This window comes from Carcharhinus amblyrhynchos, chromosome 1 (assembly GCF_965287045.1).
Source record: "Carcharhinus amblyrhynchos chromosome 1, sCarAmb.v2.hapA, whole genome shotgun sequence".
Taxonomy (NCBI): Eukaryota; Metazoa; Chordata; class Chondrichthyes; order Carcharhiniformes; family Carcharhinidae; genus Carcharhinus; species Carcharhinus amblyrhynchos.
Genome location: NC_137324.1, coordinates 87001803 through 87014505, shown reverse-complemented (window position 1 = coordinate 87014505; position 12703 = coordinate 87001803).

Below are 12703 nucleotides of genomic sequence, written 5' to 3'. Positions count from 1 at the left end.
CTTCACTACTACTCTCTGACTCCTCTTTGCAAGCCAGTTCTCTAGCCATCTAGTTACCTGACCACATATCCCATGAGCTTTAATCTTCTCTACCAACCTACCATGAGGGACTTTGTCAAACGCTTTACTGAAATCCATATAGACGACATCAATGGCTCGTCCTTCGTCGAACGTTTTTGTCACCTCCTCAATGAATTCTACCAGATTCGTAAGGCAAGACTTCCCCTTTACAAAGCCATGCTGCATATCCTTAATCAGATCGCAACGCTCTAAGTGCTCATACATCCTATCCCTAAGAATCCTCTCCATCAACTTGCCTACCACTGACGTTAAACTCACTGGCCTATAGTTACCCAGGCTATCCCTCCTACCCTTTTTAAACAACGGTACCACGTTCGCTATCCTCCAGTCCTCTGGGACCTCACCTGTGTCCAAAGAAGAGACAAAGATTTGATTCAATTACCATAATTCTGGTGAACCATTTATTTAATCAAATTCATTATTAATCAGATGATTCAAAGACCCCATTTTGCTGTTAAAAGGAAAATAAACTATGAAAATAGTTGCATTTGGGAAGCTGTGTAAACATGTCAGTCAGATCTAACTCTCCTGTTACTTAAAAAGGGATTAAATTTGTCAGTTCAAAAACACAAGCTTTCGTGGAAGCTCTATCAAATATGCAACTAGAATCGGGAGAAATGAGCAATGCCTCTCCACTTGATTTCACAATCTCCCACCCAGTGCAATTCTTGGAAATGAGTGGGCTGAATCCTTCATGTGGGGGCATTCACTTGTGCTATGTTTCAAATTAAAACCAAGGCAGACAGGCACAAAACTGGATGTATTAAAATAGGAGAGTATGGCAAAATACTTGCTAAAGCTGATCAGACTCCATGGCCGCTGAGATCATTAAAAAGAAAGAATTGCCCTAATTCAGAGGATAGTGTTGACAGTCTTTTCCAAATTGTGCTGCAGATGATTTCCAAGTTGACCTTCTTATGAAAGCTCATTGAGCTTGATTGTCAGGTGGGATTTTCTGGCTGGACCAGAATTTCCTGCCCAAAGTCAATGGACTTTGGCTGCTCTCCAAATTTTCCGGCCCTGCAAGTGTTATCATGGGAAGGACATGAAAATTCTGGCTGTTCTGTGTTGAGGCTGCCATTTTTTAATGGCTGCCCAGTCTCCCTGCTTGTTTACTGGCCCCCCCTTCCCCCACAAAATGAAATTGTGTCCCCCATTTATCAAGGAAGCATCACCAACCCCTCACCAAAGAGGGAAGTCCTTCTCCCCACCCATAAATAATGGGTAACACCACCCCTCCCAAACCTCACAGACATGAGGGTGACATGACCCGAATCCCCCTCACTCAGCTCCCCTCCCCCCTCAGAACCCCACTCAGATGCTTCTCCTGTCACACAGGCCCCCTCTTCCTCAGATCCCCCCATTCGAGTCCACTCCCACCTCAGAATCACCCTCTCAGGTCTCCTCCCCTTCCTCAGACCCACCATTGGGGGGATTTTCCAGTGGGAAGGCCCACTAATCATATTTAAATAATTCAAATGAGGTCATTGTATGGCGCGAACTCTATTATGTCACTGGCAGGGGTGTGGGGACAATAAAGTGGGGAAATTTTGTCAGTATGGAAACCATTTTGGGACTTTCCTTTGATTATCCACCCTCTCCACCGTTCCTACCCACCAAAAACAGGGGGAGGAAAACCTTCTCCTTCCCGCTGTCTTTACTGCCTCAAAATCCAAGCGATGGTTTCTAAAATATTCCCTGCCATTGACATTAAACTAACTTGCCTATAATTACCAGATTTACCCTACTGTCCTTTTTAGAATAACATTGGAATGTTCTGAAATAAGTATTCTGTAGGAAGGAGGTGTAGGGGGGGACTGTACCTAATTAGTAATGAAATATGTTTTGTAACAAGTGTGTCAGCATTTTTCCACAACATAGTCTTAATAGCAGACCAGTGGTTAACTAATTCACTCAGCAAACAGGCTTTTTATTAGTTTGACACATCGAGTGAAATCTTACCAGCTGTGAAGAGATCGTTTGGGTGTAGGCGGGGGAAGGAGGAGTGAAGTTTTTCGGAATGATGTTTTATGTTTAAAGCTAATTTATTTGTCACAAGTAGGCTTACATTAACACTGCTAGAAGGTTACTGTGAAATTTGCCTCTCTGGGACCTATTAGGGTACACTGAGGGAGAATTTAGCATGGCCAATGCACCGAACAAACCAGCATGCCTTTCAACTGTGGGAGGAAACTGGAGCATCCAGAGGAAACCTGCGCAGACATGAAGAGAATATGCAGAGTCCACACAGACAGTGACCCAAGCCAGTAATTGAACCTAGGACCCTGGCGCTATGAGGCAACAGTACTAACCACAGTGCCACCATGCTATAGCCGTTGATATGTTCCAGTTGACTTTTCCAGAAGCTGATGTGCAATTGAAGTGGCTACTCACTTGGTAGTAATGGTAGTCAATTAGTGCCAATTATCTAGCTAAATGGGGGCCATGACTGAGATCGCCCCTGGTAGTGGATACCCCACATTCAGGCAAAGCCTGCAATATCCATGGAGGAAGACTGGCCTACCAGCAGCAGGCGGGGCAAGGATTGGCAAGGGCAGGCGCAATGTTGATGGCAGTGGTTGGGGGAGCAGCAATGCCTTATGTATTTAACCATCCAACTTCTACTGTAAACCTCTACCACACAGGCCACAGCTGGGACTACAGATCATCCTGTAGGGGGACCCATGGTCTGGCAGCTGTGGTTATAAATCGTTCCAAATAATTTGTAATTTCTCAGAGCGTGCTTCCATCTGCTGCCAGACATAGCAGCACCCACCTCAGTCAATCCGACACTAAAAGGACATTGCTGTGGGTCCTCCCATTGGCCCAGATGGATGTGTGTCCCACCTCCCATCTCCCATTGGGTGGCATCCCAGAGGCAGTGCCTTAATTGACCACCTTGAGTAAGGTCACCCAGGGAGAATCTAGGCATCACCAGAGGGGTTGGCATGCACTATTGTTCTGAAAATTTTTAAAGATGGTAAGATTCTGCCCATTATACTGGCAACATGTACATAATCACGTCCTACCTCATGTTTCAGCAGTGCTATACCTGTAACTGCAAAAGATGGGCAATTTTTAATTATTGCTGGAGACTTCAATAGCATGAAAAGATAACCTACGCACCAAGAATAACGTAGTTTGATAGCTTTCCAATTGATGTGTTGAAATAACTAAAAATGTGTCTGTGTGTAGGATGAGGACGAAGGAGCAACACTGAGTGACACTCCCAAAAGCTATTAGGTGAGTATTTATTTCCAAACTATTTGCACAAACATTAAGAGATTTATATGGCTCAAGAGATTTCATAATTTACCTCACCTAGTAGTCAGTGTTAATCACAATGGAGTAAAACTGTGCTCCAACTTGCCTTGGCACACATCTGCTTTCCAGAGGAGTCCACACTTTTATGGATAGACAGCAATAACGTCCCAGTCAGAATAACACAACACTTTTGTGTTATGGCGTCACAGAGATGCTGGAGATCAGAACTGAGAGTCAGAACCATGAAGATTCAAATCACACTCTGCTCAGCCCTTGACCTGGGTGAGGTGAAAGTAAGCTGCACCATCTCTCTGCAGAAAGGAGGCAACATCGGATTGGAGAATCATGCTTGGTTACTCCCTGAAAGAGTCCTGGCAGTCTGAGAGCACACTAACCACTTGTGCTCATAGAAGGTGAACTGCAACAGAAATGTTTTGGTCAAGGCAGAGTGATAATTTAGAAAAAGAAAGAAACAGAAGAAAATAAATGAAAAACACCCCTGGACTCAGGTTTCCTCACTTCCATCAATTTTGAGGATGTCACAGGATGGGAATCGTGGTGGGCAACTCTCCCACCAATTTCTTAACAATTTCTGATATTTCTACAATTTTCCATCAGAGATGCTGGAAGGACATATGGAAATTATGTGTTAATGATGGAATATCATAATTTGACATAATTCCAGTCTCTATAACACGCTGCTATTTTATTCCTGACAGGCAGTGATGTTAAGAGGCGAGGGAGGATCCAAAATAAAAGAACCATTTTTTCAAGAAATACAAGCATCCCAAAATGAATGGTCCAAATTGGTGAGGTGAGGTGTGAGTGACTGCCCTGGACATCATGAACCAGAAGCATTCAGATTAGGCTGATTGTGATGTCGGTCAATGTCTAAACCTCTTTTGGACCCCAAAGTGCCATTTTAGACTTACAGGTCCTTTTAATACCTCTCTTAAAGACATGCAGCCGAATATTAATTCAGCTTCGTGAGAACGCCCCCTGCATCACCACCCACCCACACTCCCGCCCCTATGGTTTGAAGGAGTTAAAATGCAACTTTCAGGTGAGGTGCTTTTGACCTTTTCCTGCAGTAGAGTTGGTGGAAGTATTGTATACTATGTTTGACTTCAGTCAGAAGGAAGTGATACTGAACTTTGGAAGGAATAGTGCAGTTTTGAAAGTTTTCTGACTAGAAAACTTGCTTCAGTTTTGGAGATTACAGTTGCAGTTCCTCTTGGATTGCAACATGACATGGACGTGCAGCAAAGGCAGCAAAAAAGAGAAGTTGGTTGCAGAGGGAGGAGAAGGGAACTCAACACAAGGCCATTCCCACCATGGGTCTTCAAAGCACATTTCTCCATTCTCCTCTCAGCCAGGAGAAACATTCTCAGCAGCTATGCTTCACCAAGGGGGTAGTCACAGATTATACTACCTCCTTTAACCAGACAAGCAGTTGCAGGGGAAAGTGAGCATGGTGGTGACAGTGGTCATCAAAGCGACTGTGGGACAATTTCTATGCCTCAGGAACTTCCCAGGCTGGAGCAAATGATATTGTCAACATTTCTCCATGGTCATGCATCACTGCGTTAGGCAGTCACTGAGGTTCTGTGTGTTAGGAGAGAAGACTTCGAGATTTAAGGAACCGAGAATGGCAGGAAAGGTGAGTGGCATAACATCTTCAGGTGTCAACCCCCACACACTGACTATCCCAACATTCTCCTGCACAACACTCCTCAGACCCAAAACGACTTTTGGCTCCACTCACTCCTCTGTCTCTGAGCATCTTCTCACATCCCCGACAGTATAGCCAACAGTAACACTCAACCTCATCTTTGTGCCATGTTACACCCATGTCTCACAATCACCCTTCAAGAATGTTGTCCTCCCCACCTCTCCACACAAATTGTTGCTCATACTCACGTTGATCTGCTTTCTCTCCTCACTGGAGAAGAGTGTTCACAATGCCAAGGAGAGGGGAAAGGTTCCCCCATCATTGAGGAAAGGGCTATTTATAGAGCTTCCTCCTCATTTTAGTTGTTTAATTGTCCACTGATGTTCATAACCAGATGTGGCAGGACTGGTTAGATGTGATCCATTGGCTGTGGGATCACTTAGCTTTGTCTATTCCAGGCTGCTTCCACTATTTGGCATGCAAGTAGTCCTATGTTGTAGCTTCACCAGCTTGACATGTGTACCTGGTATTGCTCCTGGAATGCCCTCTTGCACTATACATTGAACCAGCATTGACCCCCTGGCTTGATGGTAATAGTAGAGTGGGGGATATACTGGGCCATGAAGTTACAGATTGTGGTTGGGTACAATTCTACACTGCTGATGGTCCATAGCATCTCATGGTTACCTAGTTTGCAGTTGCTGGATCTGTTCAAAATCTATCCCATTTAGCACAGTGGTAGTGCCACACAACATGATGGAGGGTATCCTCAAACCCTGTGGGATTTCGTCTCCACAAGGACTGTGCAGTTGTCACTCCTACCAATACTATCATGGACAGATGCATCTGTGACAGGTAGATCGGTGAGGACAAAGTCAAGTTGGCTTTTCCTGCTTGGTTCCCTCACCACTTGCCACAGTCCCAGTCTAGCACCTATTTCCTTCAGGACCTAGTCAGCCCAGTCCATGATGGTACAGCTGAGCCACTCTTGGTGATGGACATGAAGTTCCCCACCAGAGTACATTCTGAGTCCTTGCCATCCTCATTGCTTCCTCTAAGTGGTATTCAACATGGAGGAGCATAGATTCATTAGCTGAAGGGGGAAGTATGTGGTAATCAGTAGGAGGTATACTTGCCTTATTTTGACCTGATGTCAAGAGACTTCATGGGGTCTGGATCAATGTTGAGGACTCCTAGGACAACTCCCTCCCAACTGTGTAGCACTATGCTGTCACCTTGGTGAGACAGGACATACCCAGCAATGGTGATGGTGGTGTCTGGGCATTATCTGCAAGGTATGATTCGAGGAGTATGACTATGTTAGGTTGTTGCTTGGCTAATCTGTGAGACATCTCTTCCAATTTTGGCACAACTCTCCATACGTTTGTTAGGAGGAATTTGTAGGGTCGACAGCTCTAGGTTTGCAGTTGTCGTTTCTAGTGTCTAAGTTGATGCCGGATCATCAGTCTGGTATTATCCTTTTTGAAAAGCTAATCCCTGTAATGGTGACTATGTTAATGATCATTGATGTAAAACTCTGTCTGATTCACTAATGTTCTTTAGGGAAGGAAATCTGTTGTCCTTACCTGATCTGGCATGGCCTTTATGTAAGTCCAGACCCACAGCAATGTTGTTGATTCTAAAATGGCCTAGCAAGTCACTTAGTTCAAGGGCAGTTAGAAATGGGGCACAAATGCTGGAGGAGGTCTTGTGGTGCAGTGGTAATCATCCCTGCCTCTGAGCCAGAAGGTCCAGGTTTGAGTCCCACTCTGGGACTTAATGGCCAAGGAAGGTGCATTTCAAATGCAGCAAAACAGGTTGAGTGTCAACGTGCAATTCCTTCCAACACAACAATGGCTGACTACAAGAGCGGGAGAGATTTCTGGTCAAACATGTGTGATGTGGCATGGCGCCCCTCTAGCTGTAAGCCTCTGGCAACAGCCTAGCAACATTCTTCCAAGAATTGCTAGCTATAGAAACAGACAAAAGTCTGCCTTAGTGCACCATTAGGTGCAGGAATGAATTGGAATGCTGGCCTTTCCAGCAATGCCCACATACCTTGAAAGAATAAAAAAAACTGCTGCATTTTTTACAACCTCTACATCATGATGGTACAGCTGCTGTTATCACAGAAGATGACAACAACTGAAAGGGGAGGAGATGTAGGAAGAAGCAGAAAATGAGGAGGAGGAAGGAAGCTTTTCTGGCTAGGCTATCTATGATTGATCCATCTAACAGCAATATCAGTGAATACAACTTCAATTCCCCATTCACCAAAACTCTAAGCAACACTCCTTACCTACCCAATGGACAATCAAAGTGTCCTCTCGGTCACACTGCTGAAATAACTGCCACCACAAAATAAATATCCCAAACAAATCTTATCCACCAAACAGCTAAAAATCCAAAAGTTAATCAATCATTCTTGTCCATTCTCCAAGTTCCTGTCTTGTGGGTGCCTTTGCCCAAGGGGCTGCGGCATGACTGGTGGAACACTGCTGGCTTTTAATGTGGGAGGTTGCACATGGCCTTGCAGGGTGACCTATGCAATTCTGGCCTAAAAAACTTAACTTTGGACAGCACAGCTCACCATGGGCAGCAGCAGTCTGCAATAGACTGACAGGCAGCAGCAAGAGAACTAGCAAAGCGATAGTGCAAAGAGCATACATCCTCAGAGAAAACACAGGTTTGTGCCCCATTTTCCTCAGGCCACACTTGGCAGTCTTCCAATTTGCTGGAGGACTTTGCTGGATTACTGTGAGGCCCCGAAAGCCTCTCTGATCATTGGTCTCTATGATGACAGCAGCCTGAGCTTGCTCCATGAACGTTGCATGCTTGGTAAGTAGTGTGTGTTGTATGACTTCAGTCTGATCTTCTGCTATAGCATTTCGACACTGGATGGCTTTCTACTTGTGCACTGGCCATTGTGGTTGGGTACACGTGCACTAATGGAGTTGGTTACCACTTCCACATTGGAAAGAATGGACTCCAAGCTCTGCAAAATACCACATGCAAAGCTGGTGTATGGCTCCTTCATGCTCATTGACGGTGATGGCAAGCTTTCAGGCAGGGCTGCCAAAGAACCAAACATTTCTGAGTGCATGCCATAGTGTACACTGCCCCTTCTATGTTCTCCAGTGAGCTGGCACCTGAGCTACTCTTTCTCCCTGCCCAGGTTGCAGGCCATTCACCCCTGGTGACTGACTGTGTGCAGACCTCATCTCTTTACTACCCCCAGGTGATGCCTGTATCTGCCAGCGTGAGATTAGGTGACAGTGTTTCGTCATCAGTCTCTTCCTCCTACTGCACTCTGGTTCCTGCAGCATTTCTTGACAGGTTGCAGATCTTGGGTATCTGAAAGGAGAAAGAGGCAAGGATAGGATTGCTGTGAGAATGGAGACTGAAAAACAAAAGGTGCCCATTTAAGCCATTTGCAGTTTGTGAATCCAAAGGGATGGTGGGATGAGGGCAAAGTGGGATGTGAGGAGAATTAGATTGGTGCTTGCTTCAATATTTCAGCCCTGCAGTTAGCCATGTCCTCAGACCACTGATGGAGAATATTGTCTCCTCCATAAGGGTGAGGATATGTATGAATGCTTGTCTCAATTGATTAGCTGCTACTGTATACAGTCGTGTGCTACTTTATCCTGAAGGAAGAGGGGAGAGTATCAGAATGTGATGCAATGTGTTTGGGTGATGTGGCTGTCATGGTTGAATAGCTGACAGTGAATGCACGTTGTGAAACCTGGTTGTGAGGCTTACAGCAGTCATTAGTGCTGAGTGTGAAGTGAAGCTATGAATGTCGGTTATGAGTTATGATGAACAGAAATTGTTGGTCGGTGAGTAATAGGAGTGTGATGCATTGAGCAGTTGGTGGGATACAGCATCTGAAGATGAAGTCACTGACCTTGACCACTTCTGTGAGGTCATTGGACTTCTTCTGGTACTGCGTCTAGATCCTTGGGGTTACAGTGCTGGAAATCACTTCACGGATCATCTGTTACCACTGGCTTCTCAGTTTGTCTACAGAGCCTTCTGGTCCTTTTTGGGTGCAGGATCTCATTCCTCCTCTCCACCTCTAGCTATATCAGAGAATCTTGGAACCTACTATCTACCATGTAATGCCATTCCTGTGACTTTTCCCAGTCAAACTGACCTCTAGAATGACTTTCAGCACTTGCTCCATGCAAACAAAGTGCATTTCTCCTTTAAGCTGACTTTAACCAGGCTGCTTTAAATTTGTGTTAGCCTCTGACAATTTTGCACACCCTGCTCAGGTGTGCAGCCACCCTCCAGCACACTTAGCACTGGCTGCATGCTGCAAACATTTGAATGAGCAGGCAGAAGTTTGTACAAACTTCTGCCTGCTCATTCAAATGTTTGCAGCATGCAGCCTATATCAGAAACAACCATCACATTGTTTTTCCTGTGGCCATTTCCAGAAACTATTGAATTTTGTACACCAGGTTTCTGAATAGTCCTTGCTGTGTTGGCAATTCTGCTGAACAGAACGGACTACTGCAAAGAAGTGTACTGACAACTGAACAACGAGGAACACTATAAACAGTTACCCGCAGATCTGACCAAAAAACACACCCATCAACTCAACAGACTGATCAAGACCTTTGATCTGGACCTTCAGAGTATCCTCTGTGCTCTCATCCCACATACTCCCCTCATTGGAGATCTCTACTGCCTCCCAAAGATACACAAGGCAAACACACCCGGCCATCCCATTGTATCGGGCAATGTGCGAGACCCTCTCCGGCTAAATCGAGGGCATCCTGAAACCCATTGTACAAAGAACGCCCAACTTTTGTCACGACACTACAGACTACCTACAGAAACTCAGCACACATGGAGCAGTTGAACCAGGAGCACTCCTCATCACAATGGATGTCTCGACACTCTACACCAACATGACGATGGCATTGCTGCAACTGCCTCAGTACTCAACACTAACAACTACCAATCTTCAAATACAATTTTGCAACTCATCCGCTTCATCATGGACCGCAATGTCTTCACCTTCAACAACCAGTTCTTCATCCAGACACATGGAACAGCCATGGGGACCAGATTTGCACCTTAATATGTCAACATCTTCATGCACAGGTTTGAACAAGACCTCTTCACCGCAAAGACCTTCAACCAATGCTACACACTAGATACATCGATGACATTTTCTTCCTTTGCACTCATGGTGAACAGTCACTGAAACAACTGTATGATGACATCAACAAATTCCATCCCACCATCAGACTCACCATGGACTACTCTCTGGAATCGGTTGCATTCTTGGACACACCCATCTCCAACAAGGATGGTCACCTCAGCACTTCACTGTACTGCAAGCCTACAGACAATGTCATGATGCTCCACTTCTCCAGCCTCCACACTAAACACGTTAAAGAAGCCATCGCCTATGGCTAAGCTCTCTGTATACAAAGGATCTGCTCAGATGAGGAGGATTGCAACAGACACCTCCAGACTCTGAAAGATGCTCTCATAAGAACAGGATATGACGCTCGACTCATCGATCGACAGTACCAACGCGCCACAGCAATAAACCACACCAACCTCCTCAGAAGACAAACATGGGACATGGAGGACAGAGAAACCTTCATCATCCAGTACTTCCCCAGAGCAGTGAAGCTACAACACCTTCTCTAGAGCCTTCAACATGTCACTGATGAAGACAAACATCTCGCCAAAGCCATCCCCACACCCCCACTTCTTGCCTTCAAACAACCGCACAACCTCAAACAAACCATTGTCTGCAGCAAACTACCCAGCCTTCAGGAGAATAGTGACAACGATACCACACAACCCTGCTATAGCAACCTCTGCAAGACGTGCTGGATCATCGACATGGATGCCATCATCTCACATGAGAACACCATCCACCAGGTACACAATACATACACTTGCAACTCAGCCAATGTTGTCTACCTGATACACTGCAGGAAAGAATGTCCTGCGGCATGGTACATTGGGGAGACCATGCAGACACTACAACAACGGGTGAATGAACATCGCTCGACAGTCACCAGGCAAGAGTGTTCTCTTCCTGTTGAGAAACGTTTCAGTGGTCATGGGCATTCGGCCTCTGGTCTTCGGGTAAGCATTCTCCGAGGCGGCCTTCACTACACATGACAGCGCAGAGTCACTGAGCAGAGACTGATAGCCAAGTTCCGTACACATAAGGAAGGCCTCAACCAGGATCTTGGGTTCATGTCACAAAATCTGTACCCCCAATGACTTGCCTAGGCTTGCAAAATCTTACTAACTGTCCTGGCTGAAGACAATACACATCTCTTTAATCTGTGCTTACCCTCTCTCCACTCACATTGTCAGTACCTCTAAAACTTGATTACCTGAAAAGACTCACATTCCAAACATTATTTTGTAAATTGAGTTTGTGTCTTTATGTGCCCTGTTTGTGACCAGAACTCCCACTCACCTGATGAAGGGACAGCACTCTGAAAGCTAGTGACTTGTGCTACCAAATAAACCTATTGGATTTTAACCTGGTGTTGTGAGACTTCTTACAATGTCTGCTAAGGCAAGTCAAAAGCAATTTTTTGTCAAAAATGGTGCTTCAGTAGCCCTACTTTGCTGAAAATTGAGCACTAATGTAATTTATTCATCTTTGTGGAGATTGAGAAGAAGTTGTAACACTTAAAGAATAACACAAAGGCAAGGTGCAAGTATTACTGTAGGGTGTTAGTGTAGGTCACAGAAGGACACGACAGAATGTTCCAATTGTTAAAGATCTATGCTAAAAACATGTAGAAACAAGAGGACAAATGTTAACACTAATACAGTGAATGACAACAGAAGTGCAATTAGCAGGCTTCTGCAAACAACACTATAATGATGTGGAAAAGCATATCAGACAAGAATTTTCCACTGGACAAATTACACTGTTTCAATCCACTGTGTTATGGTTGAAGACAACTTTTGGAGACGGCAGGAGGTGAAACTTGGAAGATGTGTGAGATTGTATGGTATGAAATAATTGTTGATTTATTTATATTGTGGAATCTGGCAACTAATGGAATTTTGACGATTGAAAGTGCACAGAACTACTTACGTATCATCTTAAACACATGGGATTGAATTTTCCTGTGGGGCATCAGGGCTCTGATGTGACAATCATTTTAAGGAGTCTCACAACACCAGGTTACTAACTGTGTTTACGCCAGTCCAACACCATCATCTCCACATTGTCACAATCATTTGCCAGCTTCGTTTTAGCCCTAGTGTAGTTGGCAGCACTTTTTCTTTCAAGTCAGAGGGTTCTGCATTCAAGTTCCATTCCAGTAATTCAGTACAAAATTCAAGGCCCAGTGCGGTACTGAGAGAGCATTGCACTGCTGGAACTGCATCGTCTTTCAGATGAGATATTAAATCAAGCCTGCCCTAGTTGACAGCAAAAGATTGCATGGCACTATTTCAAGGAAGTTTTGGTGAATTAAAAATGAGGTTCTTCCAATTTTTATACCTCAATCAACCTAAGAAAACAGATTATTTGGCCATTTTCCCTGTTCTATTAAAAGCTTGCTCTGCACAAATTTGCTGCTTCATTTCTTTCATTGGAACGGTGAACATACTACACTGTGATTATGAAAGTACTATATAAATGCAAGTCTTTCTTTTTGATGCAGGTTCCGAGACCAAGCA